The sequence below is a fragment of the Phascolarctos cinereus genome, unplaced genomic scaffold, assembly GCF_003287225.1.
Source record: "Phascolarctos cinereus isolate Bilbo 61053 unplaced genomic scaffold, phaCin_HiC Scaffold_7;HRSCAF=346, whole genome shotgun sequence".
In the NCBI taxonomy this organism is placed as follows: domain Eukaryota; kingdom Metazoa; phylum Chordata; class Mammalia; order Diprotodontia; family Phascolarctidae; genus Phascolarctos; species Phascolarctos cinereus.
Genome location: NW_027556180.1, coordinates 145,134,449 through 145,161,738, shown reverse-complemented (window position 1 = coordinate 145,161,738; position 27,290 = coordinate 145,134,449). Strand labels below are relative to the sequence as shown.

General features: G+C 34.7%; 1 protein-coding gene and 1 pseudogene across 1 annotated transcript in view; one reads left to right on the top strand and one right to left on the bottom strand.

The window, feature by feature from the left end:
* Positions 1–27,290, bottom strand: part of GPC6 (glypican 6) — a 1,286,685-nt gene that overhangs the window by 958,288 nt on the left and 301,107 nt on the right. The gene's annotated exons all lie outside the window — the stretch shown is intronic.
* Positions 9,660–9,923, top strand: LOC110193785 (dynein light chain 1, cytoplasmic pseudogene; annotated as a pseudogene).

Here is a 27,290-nt window from a genome sequence, read left to right as displayed (position 1 = left end):
AGAGAGAAAAAAGGGCTTATTGACTTGCTGATTTTTAAATTTATTTTTCCTATTTCCTTGGTTCTGTGAAAAATGATTCTCAGAGCTTCCCCCTCCCCAGCCAGTCTTCTTCCGAAAATTTCTTCACAAGGACATTATTGATAATAAGCTTATCCTGGCCAAACTCCAACTTAGGCATGAATTGATTCAGTCTGCTCAGCTTTGGGTAAGGACAGATTCCCAAGTCTGGGAGTGATATTTCCTCTGTCAGGATGGTGATGATATCAGCCCCTGTTGAGGAAGATTAAGTGACCTAACTCAAGTACTCAAGAACTCATTTTAATATAGCCAGCCTCCCAGATTTTTTGACCAAATTAGTAGCCCTTGGAAACACCTACTCTTCAAAGGGCATATAACCCTATCCCCAAATCCCAAATTGAGCCAGTTCTGAACTGACCCCCTTAGGGGGGCCCAGTTTTGGACTGAACTCCCATGCAAAGCATGTCAAGCCATCTTGAGAGATATTAAACTGTGGACACATGCACCTAATTTCATTTGTCTCTTTCTTAGAACAGATTCTGTAATTTATTGGGGTTCAACAGTTTACATCTTCAGATTTTATTTATTGATTAAATATAACATTGACTCAATTTAAAAGGAACTGGAGGTCTCATCTACTGGTAACCTACAGAAGTAACTTTCACAAAGTAAGAACAATTTGGAAGGAGTCAAATTCTCCAAAGTTATCACCCGGGAAGAACTCCATTCCATCCAATTCAACTAAAATTTATTGAACATCTATTATGTTCTAGGGCACCTGGCCCTAGTTCAATCATTCACTAATGCAACTGTGTGACCTTGATTATGTTATTTAATTTCTTTAAGCCATAGTTTCTTTGTCTGCAAAGCAAAGAGACAGGATTCTAATTGATTTTTTAAGTCCTTTCCTGCTCTAATAAACTCTATATGTAAACTGCCCTTTTCTTAGGAATATCCTTCAAAAAATCTTTCCTTCTGTGGCCCATTAGGCAAACATCTGAGCACCTTGAGGGCTATTCTGTGATTAGGACAGACAACTTTTTTTTTTTAAACATTTTGAAGAGGAAATAGAAAGAATTGGAATTGAAGTGCTAGTGTGTGGGAGTAGTGAGTTTGCTTGTAATAAAGACCAAAGAACAAAGTTGTCATTAATTATGAACAGAACAGTTCTGAAGGTAGGTACTCAGTTTTGTTCCTGAAACAATAAAGTTGGTAATGTTTAAGTTCTTGTTTCTGAAATAAGATCTTTTGAAAGCATGCTTATGTTGACTTGTTAACACAACTTCATACCTAAGATCAGCCCATAGTTCTACTCATCCACTGTTATTAAGGAAACATAGTGAAAAGGTACTTCTGGCCACCCAACTTCCTCTTGCTTTCCCCTACCATTCCCAAAGATTACATTTCTCTTTAGTGACTGAGGTTCCCCTTCAAGGCTCTCAGTGATGTTCATTTTGATCTAAATTCACCTATTTAAAATTCAATATGCATTATTTGTTTGGTGTGTGTGTGAGAGTGGGGGGGGGTTGTGGGTGGTGGATGGGGAGGAGCAGAGAATGAGATAACCTTATTTTGTGTTGTGTTTCAGGCCCTGCAAACCCTTAGAGATTATATTTATTTACAGATCATGATTGATGGTCTTTTTTTTTTCAACCAAGAATTCAAATGGACAAGCTCACAAACTCAAGGGGGTTATCTCTCTTCTTCTTTTCCTTAGCATTACTTTGTTCTCTTATTGAATACCTCAACAAGATTCAATAATACTCAGGAACACCTGAATTACATAGCTCCTTATCTGTGTCTTTCACTTCATCCTCTATCTTCCATAGCAGAGTCACAGAGACTGGAATAATTGCATTTTAGAAATGAAAGAAACCTTAGAGATCTTCTAGTTTAGTCCAATACCCTCATTTTATAGATGCTGAAGCCATAGAGTCACTAAACTGCTTGCTCATCTGTGCTTGGGAAACTCTGAATATTCAGAGCTTGTTAAATTTAATTCTGCTAAGTTTATGGCCAATTGATACTCCCATCCCCCTCACTCCCCTTCCCCAGAACAACAAGCATGCCCAGACAAGCCCTGACTGAATGGAGTCCTATATTTTTTTAAAAAAAAAAATGCTTCTCATAATTCCTTACACAATTCATTTTCCAATAGAGTTTCATAAATGTATTGTCTTTATACTCTGAAGAGAATTCTAATTTCTGATCTGGGCCATGGAGAATACGTATTCTTAGAGAATTTAAGTATGTTCTGGGAAACAAATATACTTATAGTTCATGTGCCTTGCCTTGGGTACCTACAGGTATTTCAGATTTGTATGTTCACAGCAGTCTCAACTTTTTCTGAGTGACATCTTTCCTAAATAACTTGTTTTTTCCTTTTTTCCAAATGGCATTTTCATGGATATACTTGACTGCCCCAGCATTAAGAGCCAGATACAGGCAAACATTAATTTGGCAGTTCCCAGTAACCTTCTACAATTCATCTAACCACTACGTCTTTGACCATAGATGCTGACTTACATCTTTCTCCTTCTGTGGTCTGGATTGCATAAATCAAACCAATTGCCTTCTACAAAATCAGCTACAAAGAGTGTTCAATTTCAAGTTTATTATAGCTGTAATCTCACACTTGTCTTCACTTGCTCCAAATTGGCAAATTTTACAGTGGTGCTTGGTCCTCTTGCACGTCCAGTGCACAGAAATACAATAAAACAATTGACAAGGTGATTGCTTTAGACCCTGACAACAGTAGTTCACTATCCCCACTAAATTATATGAAAAAGTAGAGAATTTACTAGCACGTTTGGGACTTGCTATTCATAACCCAGTAACTGTAAAGCAGTTTTCTACCAATATAGCGCAGTGATTACTAGCCAGTTGAGTGTTATTAACTGAAGGGTCAGAATAGATTGCCTATAAACCATTTTCTAAAACTAAGTCCCAGATCATACTTCTGGTCTTTGCAATACTACAAGTCTTCATCCTGTGCCCCTTAGTTGGAGTAAACAACATTGACCATAGACAAGAAAGGAAGATTTAGTAATTGGTGACAAGGTATATTATATCCAATAGGCACGTAGTCCTTGACATTTGATACCTGTCCTATGTAAGAGTCCCTAAATATGTCTATCTTTTACAGTTCATTAAGCCATTCATCCATCTATCCATCTATCTGGGAAAAGGCACTGGGAATAGAAAGGCTAAAGTGGAAGTCCTTGCCCTCAAGAAAATATATTCTATTAGGGCAGAACACATATGCATGTGTAAGTAGACATGAAATATATTAAAGACAGTTAATGAAGTAGGGAACTATCATTTGTGTAATGAGGAAAGGCTTCACGTTGAAGGGGATACTTCTTTGCTGCATCTTGAATAATGTAAGGAATTCTATAAGACAGAGGGAAAGAAGCATTGCATTCTAGGAATGGAGGATAGCCATTGCAAAGGTTAGGTGACAAAAGATTGAATTTTATGTACGAGGACCTAAGCAAAGGCTAGCCTTTTTGTAGCCTTTCTCTAATAGGAGATGGTGGTATTCAAGAAACCCCAACTAACCCTAAGTTTTCTGACTCTGTTTACTATTATTTATTCCTTTTTTTAAGGAATTCAATAGGCCCTACCTTCAAAATTCAAAAATGGAAGTTTTTGCAGTTGGATGGCATAGTAGATAGACTACTGGATCTGTAATCAAGAACATCTGAGTTCGAATCCCTTCTTTTTTTAAAAATTCACTGGATATTTGCTGCTTCTGTGACTGTAAGCAAGACAAAACTCATGAGTCTCAGCTGTGTCATGTGTAACAAGGGGGGGGTATAATAATAGCATCTAACTCACTAGTTGTCATACAAATAACATCTATGAAACACTTAGTAAACTTAAAGCACATTATGCTAGGCACATGTATGAAAATGACTACTTTTGATTCCTTCTACTCTTTTTTTAAATCATCTCTTAATACAAGTCACACTTCTCTCAACTATTTACCCAAGAAATCTTTCTACAGTTTGGTGACCATTTTCTGTTCTGGCCAAGGCTGAGCCAAAAAGCTTGCTTTATGTTTTCCAGTTTCTGATGAACTAAAACTATTTTTTTCATTTTTTACCCTTTACCACCCACACATGTGTGGGTTTGATTGTTCTCACAGTACCAAAGACATGTGGCCTCTTTGAGAGGAGCTGGAGAAATATCTCTTATTTATTCAACATTATTAACCATTCATAATAAACACAGAAGGTACGGCTATGATTAAGTCAAAATATGGATTTCACATTCAGATTCATGCAAAATGGGTGATTCATAATATGGGGCAGAAGGGGAAAAAACCATTTGGAGCATAAGAGTGAGAAGGGATCCTGAGTACAGGATTCCATTTGAAGGACTCAAGGAAAAGCAGACAGACATAGGGAATATGAAAGAGGAAGAAAATAAGGTACAAAACTAACAAAATAATGATAGTACCATTAGATTACATCATGGAGTATTCTGTTAAGTTTTAGATATCACATTATATAAAAGACATTGATGTAGTCACAGTGCTCCCAAAAGAGGATAAGCAAGGTGGCAAAAGGTGTGGAAACTATCACCCATGCCTCAAAGATAAAGCAGGGAAGAAGTTGATGCACCAGCTTCAGAAGAATTGGGCAAGTACTGATAAAAATTGGCCTAGAAGGGTATAAGCAAAGAAATCCCATATGTCCCTGAGAATAAATTCTCTCAAACCTTCTTTGATTTCCACATATACAGGACATAGTCTTTGTTGACTTCAACATATATTAACCTCTTCTTACTTTCTCACTAAGGAAGATTAGGTATTAATAATGTTTCTAAGAACTAAAACTGTTTAAACACTAAACAGGTTGCTTTACAACATACTGAAATCCTTGTTGCTAAATGAATGTATAGGATCTTTAAAGGACTATTTACTGGCAATTAATTTCTTTAAATTTCTGGGAAGAAGGAATAAAATGATTACTAAACTTCCTTCTAACTCTAAAGATCCATGAATTCTCCTTTAAGACTTCATGAATTTAAAAATTATCTTTTGGTACTCTGCCAGAATACTATCCATGGGGTTTATGACCTGTAACTGTCTTAGATTTGAGGCTGGAGACCACCCTTTACACTTACAGTGATAAAACCTTAGTGACCTTTATAATAAACATCACCCTGTAGAAGATAATAATAATAGATAATAAAAGCTTAAGTATTGGGGCATTTTTTTCATTTTTTCTTCAATTTAGTCAATATAATTGTTGACAAGAAAAAGTAGTACTTAGTTAAAAAGGAGTATTTTTTAATCAACAGCCCTGAAGCTGCCTGTCTTGGTAGCTATTCTCTCCATATCTTTCAATCAACCTCAGTCTCATTGATTCTCACAGTCACATGGTAGAGCTGAATTTTCCCACCTAGAATAAAACTTGTACACACAATCATAAAATCATAGTATAAAAGATTTAGAGCTGGAAAAAATCCTTTTTTCAAATCCTCAGCTAATTATGTTCCTCAACAAAGCAAGAAATTGTATGTAGAAAACAGTCTTGGAGGTAGGAAACAAAGCTCAATAATATTTGAGGGAATGTGAACCTTGATCCTTCTAACATCTAAGTAGATAAGTTTCAAAACTCTTTATCCATCTTATCCTGATCATTAAGTCTCATATGGAATTGAAAAGGCCCATCTTTCTAAGGTTCTTTTTGATCCTCAAGTGCTTTGAGGTAGATTAAGAAAACTAATGTCTTATAAACAGTCTACTAATTAACTAATAATTGTTCTTTAAATTATCCCACACAGCCTTTTCTTTAATAGCTTACATTGCTCCAATTTTCCTAAAAATGTTTTAAAAAATAAAAGTCACTGAGGCAAAGATGGGTGAGCCCACATGAATCCAATGGAAGGGGTGAGTATAAAGAGAACATCTCAAGAATTCTTTTTCAAATAAACTCTAAGAATGTCATTCACTTTTTAGAATACTCAGGGTCATTCTTACTTTTCAGGTGCACACTATTAAAACAATTGGTTTCGGATATCTCTGTGAGAAGCAGCTTTAGTTGCCTCTTTGGGAATTCATTAGTGATGGTTTGCATGACTTGGGGAAAATAAACTCTGAGGCTTTGTTTCATTGTTGTGTCATTTAATAATCTAGAAAGATACACAGCTATAGTTTTCAGATCTGGAAGCATGCTTTCCCTTGAGAATCACACAATTTTTTTTTATTGGAAAGAATTCTTGCTTATTTCTTTTTTTTAATTAATTAATTAATTTTTAGTTGTCAACATTCACTCCCATAAGTTTTGGAGTTTTAAATTTTCTACCCCTCCCTACCTCCCTCCCCAAGATGGTATGAAATCTGATACAGGCTCTACATATACATTCCTATTAAACATGTTTTTGCATTAGTCATGTTGTAAAGAAGAATTTGAACTAATAGGTGGAATCACAAGAAGGAAGAAACAAAACAAAACAGAAGAAAAAAAGAGCAAATAGTATGCTTCGATCTGCATTCAGACTCCATACTTCTTTCTCTGGATGTGGATAGCATTTTCCATCTTGGAAATGTCTTAGAACCTTGCATTGCTGAAAAGAGCTAAGTCTATCAAAGTTAGTCATCACACATCATGGCTGTTATTGTGTACAACTTTCTTCAGGTTCTGCTCAAACTTCAAACTGCAAAAACTTCAATTTAATGTAATCAAAATAATCCATTTTACATTTCATAATGTTCTCTATCTCTTGTTTAGTCATAAATTCTTCTGTTCTCCACAATCTGATAGGTAAACTATTCCCTGTTCTCCTAATTTGCTTCAGCCTTTATGTCTAAATCAAACCACAGCAAATTTTGCTTTCATCCCTCCTCCTCTCAAATCAGTTTTGCTTTTTATGATATGCCTTGCCATAAGAAAGAGACACTATATGTACAATGAATAACAGAATCTATCCAGAAATGCTAAAGACAGGTTTTGTAGGATATTTTTTTCTAAATGAATCCTAGCAAAGGTATGAAGCTCCACCAACTAGATCTATTTAGAGGGTTCTAGGTCATTTAAAAACAAAGTTGCCTTTGCTGCATATCACTGGTCATTTTAAGTAGAGTCTATAGTGTTACACAGTGTATGACTTCAGAATCAACAAATAAAATCATAGCATTGAATTCTAAAATGTGATATAATGTATCAAGGTACACTTTTAGCTCAGGTATGAATTATACACAATCACTTGGTGGAGAAAAAAAAATTCAGAAATGTTCAGCTCCCTAGGTGATTGAGAAGCTTGGTCTGCTCTGACTCCCTACTGTCTTGCTTTTATGGCTAAGTCATATATATCTTGGTTCCATTATATTAATTGATATAAGACTGGATTTCTGAAGTAGCAGCATGCCTCAAAATTACAACTTTTGCTGGTTAGGCTGCAAAAGAAATGACAAGCTTGTAAGAAGCTGACATTCAAGTTCTCCTATTGGGATTAGGGCTGGGTTAATAAAATTCTGTTGGTGTAGGCAATAGGGAAAGAGGGAATGTTGAAAGAAGGCACCCTCCTTTCACTAAGGTTTTCAAATGAAAATTTTGCCACCTCACTTTACTCAAGCATCCCCTCATTAACTGTAACATGAAACAGCACCAGGTGGGAGGACGATGGGACATTCTCCCATCTTAACAGCAGTGGTCCCTGCCCTGACTTTTCTAATTTATTATCCTAGAACAAGAAATGTAGCCACAGACTTGCAGGTAGAGAGGGATTTTCTTCAATTGCTGAGAATAATCCCTATAGCCCAAGGTGAAGATCAGTATGAACAATTCCTGCAGGTTGAAAGATTTGTGAAACTTTAGGGGACCATAAGATGAACTTATGAGTGGCAAGTCTAAAGGACAGGCAGATATTTATAAAAACTTGAAGGAATCATTGTCTATACCTTTGTAATTACCTGAAAGTTAGCATTAAGTCAAATAGCTAGAATAATACGAAACCAAAAGAAAATGATGAATGTAAAGATTTATGTCCCTTGAGACATCTTCAGGCTATTTTTTAATTAACTTTCAGAGAAGTAACTGAAAACTAAAACAAAAGCCATCATTCGATACCAGGTTATTTCCTTAACCAAAAGGTCTACTGTACTGGAAGAAAGATTGGATTACACAGAATAGCTCACAAAATGTCACATCATCCCTTCTCTACACTGGAGTAATTTTCCTACTTATCTTCCTAGTAACATCTCAAGGATGTACAATTATAAATGCTTCACTTCTTTCCTGTAACATTTCAAGAAAGGAAGAAATGGAGACTACCAACAAGTTCATCCACTACCCACCCCTTTTAAAAGCTTTACCTATTAAAAATACATCAGTTAACACAGTACCAATCCCTCATAGAGTTGACAATGGAGCTGTTAAAATTTCTTTGCTAGATTTTGCATGTTAGGAGACTTCTGCTTTAAGTGATAATGGATGGACTAGCTTTTGCATTCTGGAATCTGCAAACAGATTCTTCCTCAATGGAAATAGACAAAAAAGGAGGTAAGTAGAATAGGTGATTGCCAAATATTTCTGATTTTCTTGGTGAAGTAGAAGGTAGGAATATTTGGAAAACCATAGTAAAAAGTGAAAGAGAAAGAAATTCTAAGGTGTAATAAAAGTCACATGTGTTCAAAGCTCTGAGTCATCTAACCAATGTTTTACTTCTGTAAATGTGTCCAAGGGATATTTTTACCCACCACAGGGCATTACTGTTCTCCATGAGGCAATATCAGGGTATTTAGTATATATATAAACAAAGTGTCTTGGATTCCTCTAATTTCCTGCTAGAGATATTGCCTTGAAACATTCAAAACTTTTACAAGTGCTAGAGTAATATCAAAGTTGGCCTCTATTGCTAATTCTAAAATGGAGTTGTTTCTTTCAAAGTTTCCATCATTTTCCCCTCAACACACCTTGTTTCTTACAAGGAAATTTTCAATGCAGAATACAATTTCCCTTTATTACTTTCTATAAAATTTTGAAAGATAAAATTATCACTAATACAAATTAAGGTATTATTAAAACATTCATTTTTATCAGAAAGAATTCAAGAAAATGTTTGTATTTCTGAAGTCACCATCAGGACAATAGAACTGGGTCATGATAATTATCTATGACTTAACCAAAATAATTTTTAAACAGATTTATCATTTTGGCCTATACTATCTCCTGGAGTAGAAGTCTGAACAAGTTAATAAGTTTTATTTATAGTAGTATAGTAGTTATTTACAGCACTTCTTTTGGCCTGTCCTAAACTACTTTGATTTAGAATGTGGAGGGATTCTAAGACTATCATTATTAAATTAAGCTAGTCCTAAGTCTTCCTAACTACACTCAAAATTTTACTACATTTGATCCTATCTCTAAGAAATCACTTCAAAATTTTAGTGTGTAAGTATAAATATTTATGTCATTCCCTTTATCACTTTAATTGCCCTAGTTTGTACCACTTCAATTATGTCATTTGCAACATCTAGCAAATCTCCTGGAGAGTGTTCTTTGCTTTTACAGATCAGAGTGGAGATGCTCAAGGGCTCAAATGCAAGAGCACTTATTCAGTCCACAGCAGCCTCTGCCCATTCCAAAAGGTTTTGGATCAGCCACCAGCACTTCCAGTATTTGGTAAGCATGTGTGACTACAAGGGCATAATAAAATATCCAGACATTTCGGAAAAGTCTCAGGATTCTGTGGAATGTACTACTCAACCTATGGAAAAGTATATCATAGAGAACAACACAGCAGCCCATATCAAGAAACTTGACAAGAAGTACCACCCCATCTTACACTGCATTATAAGGAAGAACTTTCACATTTGTGTGAAGTATGAGACTCAGCCCTCCATCTATTTCTACCAGGGACAAGTTATCATTCTTCCATCAAAGTCTGATTAGAACATGGACTGTATTGACTACCCATCCATCTAAATAACAAGGACTTCAGTCTAGATTCCAGATGTTAGAGATTGACATTTTTAGTCTTGACATATGGAATACCTCTATCTTTAAGCTTTAATTGTACTGTTGTTGTACAGGTCATCCTATGTTATGCTCATAAAACACTTAGCAAAATAGCTTAAATTTGTTTTTATTTTCTGTTCCACACTCTATCCCATTATCCATACCATTCTAGTTGCCCTTAAAAAACTATTGGAGATGTGTTAAAAAAAAAAGATAGATAAGTGTGGAACCTTATAACACTCTAATTTTCCCAAAAATCTAAAGAAAAGTCTAACAACTAATTCTCACGGATTCACAAATGCCTGAGCTCTCATAAATATATTAATCATTGTAGATTTCTTTGAAGAAAACATCCTGAAGTTGGGATAAGGTGGGAGTAAATACAAGCCAAGGTTAGATAATGTCAAAGATAACCAAATAATGAGGTGAACAAATTTGCTGAGTTTTACAGGTATTAATTGATTTGCCTTTCCTTTGCCACCCCCAGTAGAAATTACAACCACTGCAGCATAAAGACAGTTTATTCATCATCTAGTACAAATACTAACACTATTGTAGTCTGCTATTTCAGGACCACGGTCAGCAACATGACCATAGCCCCTGACCTCTTTTTTGAGATCTAGTGACAAAAATGCATATTGTAATAGATGAAGCATAGATTTTTTTTCAGCACAAGATGCTTACTGCTTTATCCATCAACCATTTATAATGAAGTTCAGATATATACAAAGCAATAAAAACTAGATCTGACATTATAAAAAATGGGCTGAAATCCTAGGTCCACCACATAATGCTTGTCTGAGGTTGTTCAAATCATTGCACTGGAAAATATGAAGCTGGACTAGATGATCTATAAACTCTCTTTTAGCTTTAAATCTAATTAGTCTATGATAATCTATATTGATGCCTTTTCCTGGTTTGTGGCTCATTGGTTCACTTTTTTTAAAATACCATTTTATTTTTTTCCCCTACATGCAACACCTTACTCTCTGTCAGTATGAATAGAAAAAAAATGAAACTAAGTCCTCAAAACTCTTCTAAACTTTAAGATTTTAAGTGGGGGTCAGGTGAGAGGAGACAACGCAAAAGTTTTTGATTTGTTTCATACTTGTGATTTCATCAGTTTTGAGAACTTCCAGTGTATAAACTTTATCCACTAATGCAGATGAGCAATTTGTCTGAAAATTTTAGTCTTAAGAAGCTTGCTTAAATCCTGTGCTAGGTTAAGTGACTTACAGTCATAATTTAGCATATGACATAGATGGAGTATGAACCTGAATATTACTGATATCAAGGCTTGATATTGAGTATATCACATTGACTCTCAAAGTTCACAGAAAGTACATTCATAATTTTATCACATATATTACCCACAATTTCATTTTCTATGGCAGAATTTATATTTGCCCATTTTGAGGATCTGCAAATACCTTTGCCTAATTATATAATCCTACCCATTTCCCCTACCCACCAAAACCAAGGGAAAAATAGAACAGGAAGATAAGACTGGAGCTCTGAGGTAAAAGTTAAATTCTACTTAGTTAACCCGGCCAGAAATCACAGAATTGAAATGGAATGTGGCCCTCATGTAGTCAATCTCCCACAATCTAAAGGTGAGGAAACAGGTCAAGATTGGTGAAGCACCTTATTTTAGGCTAGCAAATGTCAGTGTAGGGACTTGAACTGAGGCCTCTCAATTTAAATTCAGTGTTCTGCTATCTCTGTGACCACCAAGGTCATAAAGACTGATGCTCTATCCTTCATAGAAATATCTGAGATATCATTTAAAATTATTCACACCATGAATCTATTTTGCTACAGAGTCAGCATTGTGCAGTAAAAAGAGACCTGTCTTTGAAGCCAGGAACACCTGGATTTAAGTCCTGCAACTTACATATGTTAGTAATGTCAACCTAGGTATATCACTTAACTTCTCAGGGCTCTCTGCAGCTTTCTGACACTAAGGTGAAGAGAAGAAGCTAACCAGCATTAGTAGAGGGAATTTCTATATCCGGTATGCCCTATACTAATAAAATCAAAGGTCTAGACCCCATCCTTATCCTAAATCTATTTTGCTAATAATTAATTACATGAGTTTATCACAAGGTTTTTAAAACTCTGACTAATAATTATCTGATTTCCATTTCCTTTTTTCCCCGTCCAAGCTCCACAATTACAGTACCACACAGAGAGCTTAGATTTTACTCAATTATAGAACTTGATAGACCATTTCCAATCTGGATTTCAAGGCAGTCAGTCCTCTGGGAACATCTCATTTAAGGTGTTTAACAGTCTGCTAGTGGCCAAGGAAAATAGATCTTTGCTGTCTTGATTTGGCAGGATTAGGTTGTCCTGAACCACCAATAAGTGTATTTTGTCAACTAGTTTTACTTTGTGCATTTTTGTCATTCAAAATTAGAAACAAAGCACTACAGAATATTAGCAAGGAAAGGGCACTAAAAGATTGTTCTTTTCATTTTCCATTCATTTAAGAATAAAGATTTTACTTGGGAATGAGGCTTTTTTTATTTGAAGCTTTAAGTAGTTACATAGGTACAGTTTTTTAAAATGATACATGTTTATAATTTCTCATTACTCTTGGGTGGGTGAGTAGGGGTGAAGAGTAGGAAACTATTAGCAAGGAAGAGTAAACTGATGGAGGAGGGAGGATAAGCCAAAGAGAGAAGACACTTATTTAAAAACCTTACCAAGGGGAAAATGATACTTGGGGTTATCCCTGATTATAAGTGTCACAATCCTGTGGCATAAAACAACAGCCAAAATTGATCAAAGTTTTCTGTTTTCAACTTCTTAAATTATGTATATTTTATTAGTTAAAGAAAAACTCCTTCAATTTAAATAAAATTGGCAAAACACATTGTCTGATGTTAACAAGAAAAGAGGAAAAAAAAATCCACCAACAATTCTTTTCCAAAACTAGGTTGGCATGTTATCTTAGGTAGGAGGAACCAGCCATCTGTGGAACGCTTGGCAGACATTTTTGTCCTGGTGCCCCAGCTCTAGCCATATGGATCTGCTTTAGCCTCACTACAGCTATAATATCTACTTTATATTCATGGATATTTATGTGTGTGTGGATATTTATTTGTACATACACCCACTTATATGTATATGGATATGTATACACATGTATATTTATATGTATGAATGTGTGTTATGCCTGTATGTACATATATATACACACACATACACACATATACATATAAACATAGATGTATATATATATATGTGTGTAAATGTGTGTATGAATTTATACATGTATGTGTGTGTGTGTATGCACACACACACACACCACACACACATTCCAACAAAGGGGTAGAAAATTCCTTTCCCTCTAAGTTCACTGGGAGAAAGTTGGAATTTAAAAAACAATTAGAAACAAAAAAAAAGCCCTATAGTACACTAATAACAGAAAAACAAAAACAACTCATGTCATAAATATGAATATATATGTAGTATATAAATGGATACAGTAAATTTAAGGGAATCTGAATTTAAACAAACTTTTGATGATGTAAGTTGGCATGTCTTACAGAGTAGGTGGGCATAGCACTAGTCCTTTTCTACCATCTTAATTCCATATCAGCTAGATGCTAAAAAAAAAAAAGCCCATAGCTGAGGGGTGGAGGTAGAAAGTTATTCTAATTCTTAATCCAAGGTGGATTTGTGATTGCATTACTTCTGATCTGGCACAATACTCAATTTCTTCTAGAATCTGATTCCCAAGTTTATATCTAGTTATGAGTTCCCCAGGTTAGCTCCTCTGAACTCAAACACTCAAGTTGCAATTTACTAATAGCTGTATCTTCTTGATGTTGGCTACCATTTTATCTTGGAATCCTTCTGAATCAGAGTTATAGCAAAGTTGAAAAAGTGTTGCACGTGTAACTGGATCTGAATTTGAGTCACATTTTTTAGACTTACTAGCTGTATGACCATGGGCAAATGACTTCATGTCTCTGAACCTTAGCTTCTTCATCAGTAAAATGGGAATAATGATACTTACTCTACATAGACTTCACTGTGTTATTCTGAAATTCAGTTATAATAATATATGTGAAATGTTATGTAAAGTCATCATTTTCACCCAACACATTCTAATCCCTCTAACTTAAAGAAATTCCTCTTTAAAGCCCTTGCTCTTAGGATGTCTATTAAATTTACATTTTACTTCAAAGGGATCCTTACAGAGCTTAGATCAATTGTAGGTTGAATGAAAGTTCCTGAGCTCATTAACTGATCATGTCTTCTCTACTTTAGGACATAATTTCCAATCAGTGTATCCATTCCTTCTGTGTATGTGTGTGTGTGTGTGTGTGTGTGTGTGTGTGTGTGTGTGTGTGTGTGTGTGATCCATTACTAAGGATCCCTCAGTGAATACTTGCCCAGCATCATATTTTGCAGTACCAAGAAGTGATGTGATATAGTGCAAAAAATACTTGGCTAAAAGCTAGAACATTTGAGTTTGACTTGTGTGCCTGCAAGATAAAAGCCATGTAGAGTTGGACAGGATGCTTCAGTCAGAGTCTCTGTTTATTCATCTATAAAATGAAGATGGTAATACCTGTCCTTTCTCTACTTACATCATACAGTTGTTGAAGATCAAATGAGTCAACATATGTAAAAGCTTTTTAGAATGTTAAAAGAGCCACATAGGGTATAATGAAAGGTTTAGGGCAATGTTAAGTGTATTGAAGTTGACATAAAGTTTTATTTAAGTTTCTTAAAGCATAAGGCATATAAGAATTTTGGACTACCCTGTATAAATATAAGTTATTATTTGCATGTAGATGGAACTGGATCTGCGATTTCATCTGAATAAAGAATTCTAAGTTCTCCTGTCAATACTAGTCAGCACCTTCTCTCCAACTTCTCTTCTGAGTTGCCTGGAGTACTGAGAAGTTAATGACTTGCCTAGGATCATAAAACCACTATATCTCAAAGGTAGGACTTGAACTCTTCCTCAGTCTAAGGCCATGTCTCTATCTACTCCCTCATGTTGCCTCTCTGTTTGATATGAATATTAAATATGTATTTCAAAGAACATAATTTCCATCATGGGAAAAGGTACCATTCCCTCATAAGAGTTCCTTGATTCTGTGATATAAAATTTGGGTCAGGACAGAGTACATTTAAGATATATTTAACAATTCATGTTCAAAGTATATATAAGTGAGCCAAATGAAACCTTGCCTCAATATGGATCATAGGACCATAAGACTGAATACTGTAATGGACCACTGAGATATGAGCCAAAGTCCAACCTATTAACTCGAGGATTATATTTAGTATTCTTGTTGTGACATTTTAGAAAGGACAATCATAAGCTTGGGAAAATTTAGAGGAAGGTATCCAGGAAAATGAAGTATCCTGAGTTTGAGTTATGTGATAATTTTTTGAAGACACTGGGTATGTTTAGCTGGAAAAAGAGAAGACTAGGGGTACATAATAACTGTTCAAGTCTTCAAAGTAATGTCTCATGAAAGAGTTTCTATCTAGTTCTATTTGGCTCAGTAACGGATAACCAGGAGTTCTGAGTTAAAGTTGAAAAGAAACAAACTTAAGCTGGATATAAGAAAAAAAAACACAACTTCCTGATATCTGAATCTCTCTATAAGCAGAATAGGGGCAGCTAAGTGGCACAGTAGGTAGAGTGCTGGATGCGAAGTCAGGAAGACTACTCTTCCTAGGTTCAAATCTGGCCTCAGATACCTACTAGCTGTATGAACCTGGGCAAGTCACATAACCCAGTTGCCTCAGTTTCCTCATTTGTAAAATGAGCTAGAGAAGGAAATGGCAAACCACTCCAGTATCTTTGCAAAGAAAGCCCCAAATGCAGTCACCAAAAGTTAGGTGCACCCAAAAATCAACTGAACAACTGAATGTAAGCAGGGTAGCCTGCCCCAAGAGATAATGAGTTAACCTTATAGAGAGAATTTGTATGACTTCCTACCAGATGTGCTATAATCTGGATTCCTTTTGAGGTATGAATTAGCATAGAGGTCTACTGACATATCCCTTGCAATTTAAAATTAACTTTATTTTGTGGTTTGAGAAACATTGAACACAAAAACAGCAAAGGGCATGGTCTGAGAATTGCATCTAATCAGCTATAAGATCTTGGACAAATCAGTATCACTGAACTGGGCCTGTCACATTCTATTACTGTAAGATGAGATTCTTCAACTAGATTTATGTGGTGTTAAACTTGTAAGGGACCTTGGAAGTTATTTTATCCAATTCTCTAATTTTATAAATGATAAAAATGAGTCACAGAGAAGTTAATTTGTTTGCCTAAGATCATTTAGATACTTAGTGGAAGAGCTAGAACACAAACCCAGGTGTCCTAATATCTAGTCCTGAATTTTATTCTGAATTTAGATTATTTTCTTCAAAATAGCATTATCTACAGTAATAATTTCAAAATTCAAGGAGTTAAAAAAAAGAAAGAAAATCATACGGAGAAGTAGACAGAATGATAAAATAAGTTACATTTTTCTTCCTCTTCCCAAAACCTGAAGCTATCCCGGCATTATCGGGTCCCTGAAACATGTCCTGGCATATTTCATTATTCTTTTTAATGCACTGCTGGGCAACAAGCCCAGGACCATTGGAGAGCAAAATGAGTACCACATTAAATACTGCAATGGCATGTATCGCTCCATATAGCTGTATAGCCATGTATTATGTTAGTACTTGTTACAAGCTGCTCAAATGTTTTAGAAATTACGTAGAAGACTCTCAAAGCCAAGAAAGACCAGGGGAACTCACACCTTTAAAAATACAGTAGCCATAGTACTCAAGGAAAAGTAGAAATGATGACTATAAATGTAGTGATTAATTAGCAAGTGACATAGTCCATAGGTGCAGTCAAATACCTGCCTGCTTAAGGGAGGTGAGGCCTGCAGGCATTAAAAGGCCAGAAACAGAAGTACTGCTAGATCATTAAATGTCCACCTCATTTAGATGTAGCAAAACTGTACAGTTGCTGAGCTTTACTAATTATCCTTGTCTTCTGGAATCAAGTGAATTCTACTGAGCACGATAGTTCTTGGCATTGCTTTATCTTCCCCTGGAGCTATGCTATGGACTTCCTTCTTAGTTTTAGCAATGAAATACAACTCATAAGAACTCACGGAAGAGATGTGTTCACTGAATTCTAAAACTTGCTACCTGTGGTCAGATGTCAAATTCCTTGCAATTGGTTTTCTAGGAAAAAAATATTTTCTGAGATATTAATATAATATAATATAATATAATATAATATAATATAATATAATATAATATAATACAATACAATACAATACAATACAATACAATATAATATAATATAATATAATATAATATATTATATTATATTATATTATATTATATATTATAAATATATATAATATATGTACATTTGCACATAAGTAAGTACATGTGTGTATCTATCTATATGCATACATATTCAATACATGCACATATCTAGGAGCACCTTGTTCTAAATTTGTTGTAAATACCATCATTTCATAAGGAAAAAAATCACACTTCTAAAATTATATGTGTGTGTGTGTGTGTGTGTGTGTGTAAATATATACGGATCACTTTCATATTATTCATAAAATGGAATTATGTATATGCATTGTGTTTTAGAGTTGGAAGGGACTTCAGAAATCATTTGATTCAACTTCCTAAATTTATAGACAAAGAAATGAGACCCAACAGTTTGCTCAAGATGACTGGGTTTCCTAGTGGCATAGATTAGAGTAGAACCTATGGTAGCTATTCTCTTTTCACTATATCATGCTGATTTCTATTTCTTTCATTATGGAAGGTCAACCAATAAAAGGCAGTTTTTCTGCTTACAAGTGCTTCTTATTCCAAGATTATACTTTTCTTATGTTTTCTTTTTTTAAAGTACCAGAAAAGCCCAATTTCTATTTACTCTATCTATCTATCTATCTATCTATCTATCTATCTATCTATCTATCTATCTATCTATCTATCTATCATCTATCTATCTATCTATCTACCTACCTATCTACCTAATCTATCCATCCATCTATCTACCTATCCATCTACCCATGTAACCTGTATATGTATGTAAAAAAAAGGTAGTTTGTACCTTAGATGAAAATGAAAAAACATCTAAAAATCATATGAAATGAAATTAGAGTATTTTTCTAATTTCTCCAAATTTGACACAAGAGAACATATATTTTTTTTCCCAAGAAAGCATGGAAACATCCTAGAAAAAGATTATTTATCTAAAATCAGTTGTTGGCTTCAAAGAAATTTAATGATTAATAACAGAAAGCTTTACAGTAACCAGGTCAGTTTGCATTATACGATTAAATATCACAAAACCGCAACTCAAATGATTAAGATGAAAACATGTTTAGAAGAAGGTAAATGTAAAGGCAAGCAACCGTTTTCAAGTCAAACAAGGTGGACCATCTGGATTCTAGATTGGACAATACTACAGTCTTACATAGTCACAAGTAAAGTTTTAATTGTATACTGATAATTGGTGGCTTCTCTGATATTATAATTCACGTCTAACAGCTGCGGATCTAAGCTTTTTATGGATCTTGAAAATGAAATCTGGAGTTCTCCCAGTTGGCCTGGTGTGTCATCATCATTCATCAACAACCTATCCACTGAAGTCTGGTAAAAGCTTTATGCTCGTCTATCCACTGTTGACTGAACATCAGATATCCAAGACCACAGAAGAGAAAACAAGGGAATTATGATGTCAAATATGTCTTGTAAGGAGTAATGCCATTTCTTTCCCATTAGGAATCTTACTTTTAATAAACATCACTATTAGTTCACTGCAGATATTGCTTAGGAACATATTTGAATTACAAAATATAGATAACATTATCTTTCTTTAAGTTATTTCTAATAGAATTTGAATTTGTCTAGCTATGAAAAATACTGGATAACCATAAAACATAACCTTTTAAAAAACAAAACTGAAATGATTAATACTTTCCATCTCTCTAATCTTAAAATACATGTATATATGTATATGTATTTATGTGCATATACACATGCATATATACATACGCATGTTTAACTTTCTCAACTTCAAGAATTCATGTGATTTTACTAAAAATGTCATTTTCACTTTCGTGCAGGCAACCTTGCCTATTCATAGCTATGAGCAGTAGAGGGAAAAAAAAGAGAGAAGCAGAATGCATGCGATTTAATATCTGCTAAAAGGAGTAAGTATTCATAAAACTATTCAGGAATCTGCTCCGGAAAGTGCTTAATTAACTTCTCAAATGAAGTCACCCCAAATGAAGTTCCTGGGTCCAGTTAGCTTCCCTTCTGCCTGTGACACCAGAGTCCTGAGGGTAAGCCATGGCCCAGGCAGGAGGTCTGAGCTCAGACCCAGGGGCTGAGACTTATCACAAAATATGTGCTTTTCATCAGAGAACACTTCAACCATGGACCCCAAAGGGAGATTAGGGATGGTAGGATGCCCCTTTCCATTATAAACCTTGGGTTTTTTCTGATAATGCTGCCACTGCTCCTGTCACTCCCCATCCCAACAACCTTGATTCTCCTCTCTCCTGCATTTTATGGGTTCTTTCATGGTTACTATTTTAAGAAAAGTACGTATTATCAGAATTAATGTTTTTGTATAAAGAACTGTATGCAGAAAAAATATATTTTCAGCAATCTCTAGCAAAAGATTGGAATTTTTGGTGGTTGCAGGAAAATAACCCCTTATTTCCCATAGGTTCAATATATTGACATTCAAATATTTTACTTTCACACAGTTTTCTTATAACATTATTACCATAAAAGTTGAGAATTGACTGTATGATTGTGTATATTCTCTCTCTCTCTTTTTTTCTCTCTCTATACCTATATATTCACACATACACATACATACCATATATACATCTGTATCATGTATGTATATGAGTAAACACAAAAATACGCAGACTATTACAATAGTCCAGGTGTGAGATGATGAAGGTCTGCACTAGAATAGTGGCAGTGTCAGAGGAAAGAAGAGGGACTTTTTGAGTGTGGCATGATGAGAACTGTGCTTCAGGAAAAATGTAATTCACTGGAGCTGGAATCATGGAAACATCTATTTCAATACCGTCTCTATGCTCGTTAGCTGTGTGACCTGTGGCAAATCATTTAACTTCCCTGTGCCAGTTTCCTCATCCATAAATTGAGAATGCAGGACATAATGGCTTCGAAGGTCACTTTCAGCTCTAAATCTATCAATCTAAGCTAAGATTTATTTGGCATCAGAGTACAGGAAGGATTACAGGTGGGAGGAAGAAGCTACTAACTACATTAAGGTAGGTGAGACACACCTGGTTCATTTAGTACTTAATCAATAAGTCTTAGTGACTAATGCGTATGGGTTACTAAAGAGAAGAAGGAATCCAAGGCAACCCTGAAAATCACTAATAATTTGAGAAATAAAAATTAAAACATATCTGAACTTGCACTTTGCACTCATCAGATCAGCATATTTGTCAAAAATTTAAAAAATAAAATGACAAATACTAGAAAGGCAATGAAAAACCAGGTACATTAATGCACTATTGACTGGACCAGACATCCTAGAAAGCAATTGGGAATTATGAACTTGAAGTTATTAATTTTTTCATACCCTTTGACCCCAGAAAACCCATTTTAGGCTTATACCTCAACTCCATAGAAAAAATGTTTACATCAGTCCTGAAGGGCTCATTGACTGAGGAATAATTAAAAAGTTATGTAATGTAATAAATGTAATGTAAAATATTACCAAGAAAGTCCAGCAGCAAGAGATAGAAAGAAATTCTATTTAAAATAACTGTAGACAATATAAAATACTTGGGAGTCTACCTGACAAACCCAGGAACTATATGAACACAATTGCAAAACAGTTTTCTTTCAAATAAAGTCAGATCTAAACAGATAGTGATATATTAATTGCTCTTGGGTAGGCCACACCAATAAAATGAAAATGACAATTTACCTAAATTAGTCTACTTATTCAGTGCCATACCAAACAAATTACCAAAGAATTATTTTGTAGAGCTATGAAAAATAATAACAAAATGCATCTGGAAGAACAAAAGATTAAGAATATCAAGGTTATCAATTTCAAAAATTATGTGAAGTAAGCTAATCTATCCCTACCAGAACTCGAACTGTATTACAAAGTGGCAATTATCATAATAATCTCGTACTTGCTAAGAAATAAAGTGGTGGATCAGTAGAATAGGTTAAGTATACAACACATTGTAGTAAATGACCATAGGAATTTAGTGTTTTATAAACCCCTAAATCCAAGCTTTTAGGACAAAAACTCACTATTTGACAAAAGCTGCTATAAAAAGTGGAAAACATTTTGGCAGAAAGTGTGCATATGCCAACATGTCACACTGTATACCAAGATAAGGTCAAAATGGGCACATGATTTAGACATAAAAGATGATACCATAAGCAAATTAGGGAAGTAGGGAATGGTTTAGCTGTCATATCTCCATAGGTAAGGGATCAAATTTAGGATCCAACAAGAGACAAAGAGCATTAATAGATGAAAAATGGATAATTTTAACTATAGTAAATAAAAAAGGTTTGCACGAACAAAACCAATGCAACCAAAATTAGAAAGAAAGAAAGAAGAAAACTGGGGGGAAATGTTTACTGTAAGCATAGCTGATAAAAGCCTCATTTGTCAAATATATAGAGAACTGAGTCAAGTTTATAACAACACAAGTCATTTAACAATCAATAAATAGTCAAAGGATATGAACAGGCAGTTTTCAGATGAAAAAATAAAAAACTATCTATACTCTTCAAAGAGCTCTACATCACTATTGATAAGAGAAATGCAAATTAAAACAACCCTGAGGTACCACCTCAACCTATCAAATTGGATAATATGCCAGAATAGAAAAAAATGATAACTGTTGGAGGGGATGTGGGAAAACTGGGACACTAAGTTACTGTTGGTGGAGTTGTGAATTCTGGAGAGTGTGCATATCCTTTGGAATCATTAGGTTTGTATCCCAAAGAGATTTAAACATAGGGGGAAAGGACCTATTTGTATAAAAATATATCTAGCAGCTCTTTTTGCAGTGGTTAATAATTGGACTTTGAAGGGATGCCCATCAATTAAGGAATGGCTGAACAAGTTGTAGTACGTAGTTGTAATGGAATATTACTGTGTTGTAAGAAATGATGAGCAAGATGATTTCACAAAAAATTTGGATTTACATGAACTGATACAGAGTGAAGTGAGCAGAACCTGGAGAATAATGTGCATTGTAACTTAGCCATTCTCAGCAATACAATGATCAAATACAATTCTAAAGGACTCATGATAAAAAATGCTATCAGCCTCCAGAGAAAGAACTGATGTCATTGGAATATAGACTGAAGCACGCTATATTCCCTTCCTTCTTTCCTCCCTTCCACAAAATGACTAATATGAAAATATGTTTTACATAATTGCACATTTATAACCTATTCCAGATTGCTTACCATCTTAGGGAGGGTGTAGGGGAGGAAAGAAGAGATAGAATTTGGAACCCAAAACAAACAAAACAATATGAATGTTAAAATTATTTTTACATGTATTCAGGGAAAATAAAATATTTTAAAAAGAGAAATATCCTACTTAATTCTTGACTTAGAGGTGACGTATTCAGACTACAGATTGAGACTTTTTAAAAACATGGTCAGTGGGGGAAATTGTAATTGTTTTGCTTAATGACATGTTTATAAAAAGTTTTTCCCCTGCAAGGGGGTTGCTGGGAGGTAGATATGACAGATTTTTCATGGATTGAAAAAAAAATCATTATTGATTTAAAATTTAATTATATAAATTTTAATTAAAACAAAACCCAAGATAATCTTGAGTTTTTCAGACTGGGTAACTGGGTTAATCTGTATTGCCATTAAGAAAGGTAGAATTGTCAGGAAGTAGAAAAGCTTTGTGTGTCATGATATGATAAGCTTGATTTTATGTATCCTGAGTTTGAAATAATGGCAGGTGGAGCTGTTTAATGGCAAAAGAAAAGAAGTTGGACTGGAGCTGTAGATCTGACAGCTAATAAGCTCATCAAAGGAAAGCACATATAGACAGAAATTAGCATAGGGCTAGGTTCTATTTTAGGGTACATGAAGATGTGAGGCAGAAGAGCAGAAATTATTTGTACTTCAACACCAAGATAATCTCTTATAGTTGAATTTTTTAAAAAATCTTAATGTTTTATGTAGAATAAACATGAAATGTTGCTTGTATTACTATATAATTTTATCTTATTTTATGTTATTTTATTAGATCCAAAACATTGCTTATGTCCTATGAATTTTTTTATTATACAAACTTATAGAATAAAACATCATAAAATACAAATATTTGTATACTTACCCCTTCTACCTTCTAAAGTATTTCATTCATTTACTACAGAACAAGATTATGATGTGATAATTTCACTCGTCAAACTTGAAAATTGTTATAATGCTTTTAACAAGTAAAAGCTAATTCTAAATGTAAACTTCCAAGGTAAATAGAAAAAATAATTTTATTAGCTCAGAAATAGACCCCCTTGATCGCTTGAAACATTTGGTTGTACCATTTGAAGTTTAAGTTGGGTTTTTTTTTCCTTTTACCAAATAAGCATTAATTAAGTGCTTATTATATGCCAGATAAGGTGGTAATCACTGGAATACAAAGGGAAGCAAAAGACCCTCCCCTTAAGAATATTTTCATGATGTAGATGAATATAAATGATTATATAAAGCTGATAAAGTGTGAAATATAATAAAAGCTTAGGAATAAATGGAAAGAACTGATTGTCATTTTACAGTTCAATCTTAAAGTTATCTTTTAATTCTTAAATATCTTAACATTTAATTCACTGAGGTAGAGAATTTGCTTTATTTTTTTTTCTTATTCAGTTCAATTTTCTCCCCTAAATTCTGAATATGTGATCATACTGAATGGAAAATTTTGACTTGATTAGATCAAATAAGTGAATTAGAATAGTGTGAATTCTCCAAGGACAGTCTTCTTATTTTGCATGTGTTAAATGGCAGGTGCTACCAACGGCTGCTGCAATTGACGAGTTTTGAAGGGATCACAGCCATGTTCCCCACAAGACATGTGAAATTAGACACACTGGAAAATGATGACACAATTTGGACTCTACAATCTGTGGTCATCTTTTATTGCCTAACACCTAAAACAACAATAAAGTCACTAAAAACCCATACTACCTCAGAATTTAAATTCTCTCCATTGAGGAATGAAGAACTCTATGGAAGCTTCATCTCAATATGCTAATGAAAACTGAAAATGAATGTTCCTGTTAAAATCTATTAGAATCCCTTTCTGGTATAAGCAGGCAGCATGGTTTTAAGGTAAATTATCCATTAGTACCAAGCAATCTTCCAAAATTCTTACTCAGCTTTCCCAATTGGTAGGCACGGAGTGTAAAACAGATGCAAATATGAGAAGCAGATAATGAGATAAGTGAACAAACAGGAGTACAAACAGCAAGTGAAACGCTCCTCAGGGAGATGAGCACCGTATGCCATGCAGAAATTTGGAGTTATCAATGGTACTACAGATGACTGGACCAAGAATTGATCTTTGAAGCCCTGAAGCATTACATCCCATTCATTCTGTCTAATTATATGCTTTTCATGGTAATTCTGCATAAGCATGAATTCTTGGTTTTAGCAAAGAATTTGTATGCTGGTGAGGAGAAGAAATGTGTGATGCAGAAGAATATGCAGCTGCTTATTATCTCACAAACTAGTTTCTCAAATTGTTAAGTAACCTTGAATAAGTCACCTGTATTCATCTGCTTTTGTATCCATTTTTAAAACAACTTACAGGCCTCCACAAAGGCAGTCTTGAAAAGTGTGCTGGGCTAGTAGAAATGCTGGAGTCTGGGCTTTGGCACCTATGGCAATGTAATCTCTAGTGTGGTAGCCACAGAAAGCTGTGAATTGACCTCTCTCTTTAGTTTCAGGAGAGAGAGGGAGAGAGAGAGTGGTGGAAAGACTCTAGAGACGAAAGTCCTCCCCTAAGTCATTCCAGGAGTGGAACTGGGACAATCTATGATTTTTTTCCTCTGTTTCTGACTGGCTAAATCAAAATATCATAAGGTTTGGAGATGGAAGAAAACTTAAAAATATCTAGTACAACCCCCTCATTTTACTGCTCAGGAAACCTGTTTACGTAATTGTTCAGTATTATATGAGTAGTAAGAAGTTGGAATGACAACACAGTTCCTCCAACTTCAAATCCTATGTTCATTCCACTAACTACACTTAACCTTTCTGTGACACAATTCCTTCCCTTATGTTTCCCCTTCCCTGAACCCAAAACTTCCCTTTTTTGAGTGAAAACACCACTATACCTTTAGTCACCTAATTTTGCACTCTAGGAGTATGTCCAAATCAGTTGCCAAGTCTTATCAATTTCATGTCCTTAACATCTCTAGCATCTGTCACCTTCTCTCTGTATTCAGTACAACCAGCCAAGTTCAGTCCCCTCTTTAAGTCTCCTCTGGATTACAATAATAGCTGCTTCGTTTGTCGCACTGCCTTTCAAGGATCTTCTCTCCTCTCCAATAATCCTCTGCCCACCTGCCAAATTAATATACCTTAAGCAAAGGTCTTACTAAATGCATTTCCCTGCCCAAGAATGGGTTCGGTAGCTCTCAGTTGTCCTTGGGATTAAAGTAACATTTTGCTGTGTGACACTTGCTGTTCTACATCATATTATTTCATCTGTCTTCTTTCTACTCTTGTACAGGCTGACACCTATGCCTAGAATGTTCTATCTCCACCTGTTGCAACCTCCTTGTTCCCTTTAAGGGTCAGCTTAGTACCATCTCCTTTAACTTCAACTTCAAAAATCCTTTATTCTCTCAATTGTTAGTATCATCCTACTCACTGCATATTTATCTAATAATATAGATGTATGTTATCATGTAAAATATGTACTTATATATACATATACAAGTTAAAATATATTATACATACATATAAAAAGTAAAAAATATATTTGTATATACATATTCAAAAGCAAAAAATATATGTACATATAAAAAAACCATATACTTATTTGTATGCATACAAAAGTTTAAAAAAGTGTACTTATCAAACAACAAGGTGTGTCACCTTAATACAATATAAACTCACCGAGAAGTTCTTTCTCTCTGTATCCTCAACACTTGGTGGTGACTTGAACATAATAGGTATTTAATAAATGTTTGTTGATTGACTAATTGAACTTGGTGACATTAAAAAAACCCCTGACCATTATAAGTGTTTCTGCCATAGATCAAATGAAATAACAAATGGCACTCTTTATCAGACCAAAAGTACTATTGAAATGCAGCTTTTAACATTATTATTTCTGTTCCCTCCACTTGGACCTTACTCAAATGCACATGGAAATATAACTTGCCTATGGGTCAGTCCTGTCTTTCTCTCCTCAAGCCAGAATGAAGAGGTCAATTCTTAGCTAAATTCTCTGGGAACTGATATTTTTGCTGAGGTTCATAGATGAGTGAATTATAGAAGGGGACTTGAGGAGAAAGTCTGGCACTGATCTATCCCACAAGTGGAATCAAAGCAGCTTGTGATGTTTCTGACTCCATTCATTTCTGGTTGGGAGGGTGGGAGTGGAGAGGACAGACAGCTGAGTGCTGCAGCAACATGCATCCCAATGCATCAGTATCAAGATAACTGTTGGTTCATGAATGTTATGCCAGCAGACTACCAGCTTGGGTAATGCATGCTGGAAAGACTGAGAACCACTTGGGTAATGAACTTAAACATCTTTTTTAGGACAACCATCACAAAGTGTAGAGAAACTCAAATCAGGTTGAGTTTAGGTATGGTAAGTATTGAGGACCATTAAGTCATCGTGGGACTGTGTTTTCTATCAGCATGAACAAATCATATATCTTTAAAGTATTGAAATACAAAATAAGTATTTCTGGCTGCTTCACAAAGCTGGATGTGGAGAAAGGGTCCAATTGTACATGCAATCAGGGAAAGGATTTTTCCTTTCTTTTTCCAGAGGCTAAATTTGAAGAAATAAAAAGATTCTTGTATAGACATCAGTAAATACAATAAACAAAAATCACACATATGTAAATGATATAAATGTAAACATATCCAGAGTCCTCTTAGAATCTTGCCATTTATGCCTATTAGCCCTCTCATTTATCTCCCTCCAAGCTTCCACATCTTACTTTTTTGGCTTCCCAACATATTGTGTGATTTGTGGTTATTCCAGTT